Genomic DNA, 574 nt, shown 5'->3' with positions numbered 1-574 from the left:
CCTGTCCAATTGAGGTCCTTGGCAACTGCCGTTCAACGCCCCCTACAAAAACATCCTCTCCGAGATTTGGAATTGGACACCACACCACATCAAGCGGGCATGCCTAAACCTACCCGAGCCCACTCGTGACCACCCCATGCTACGAACACACGGAACCATCGAGGACTTGCACGCGTACCTTATGCTGTTCCGTCGCACGATTGCTGTCGTAACACCGTTACAAGCCGACATGTGAACTCGACTGCAATTCTGGGTACTGCCTGTCGGATACTGCTTCTACCACATGCAATATCCCTACGGCAGCGGTCACGCCGTTGAAACTATTCACCATGCTCTGATGGCCTGCCCCTGCGTCCACCCGCTTTGGGATACGATGGCGGTGCTATGGCTACAGTTTGGATTGCGATTCGATTGGACCTGCATTTTGGACGTCACTAAAGCCCTACCTCTTCCAGCATGGTCCCACTCAGCACCGGAACTCTTGCTGCTCTTCTGGACGCTACTCGCTGGAGGCATGTTGCGTCGCATTTGGATCCACCGAAACAAGGTCAAATATGAGCGCTGTTCCCACCTT

Source organism: Aphanomyces invadans (genome assembly GCF_000520115.1).
Source record: "Aphanomyces invadans strain NJM9701 unplaced genomic scaffold supercont1.54, whole genome shotgun sequence".
In the NCBI taxonomy this organism is placed as follows: domain Eukaryota; phylum Oomycota; class Saprolegniomycetes; order Saprolegniales; family Verrucalvaceae; genus Aphanomyces; species Aphanomyces invadans.
Note: the sequence above shows the minus strand (reverse complement) of the source record.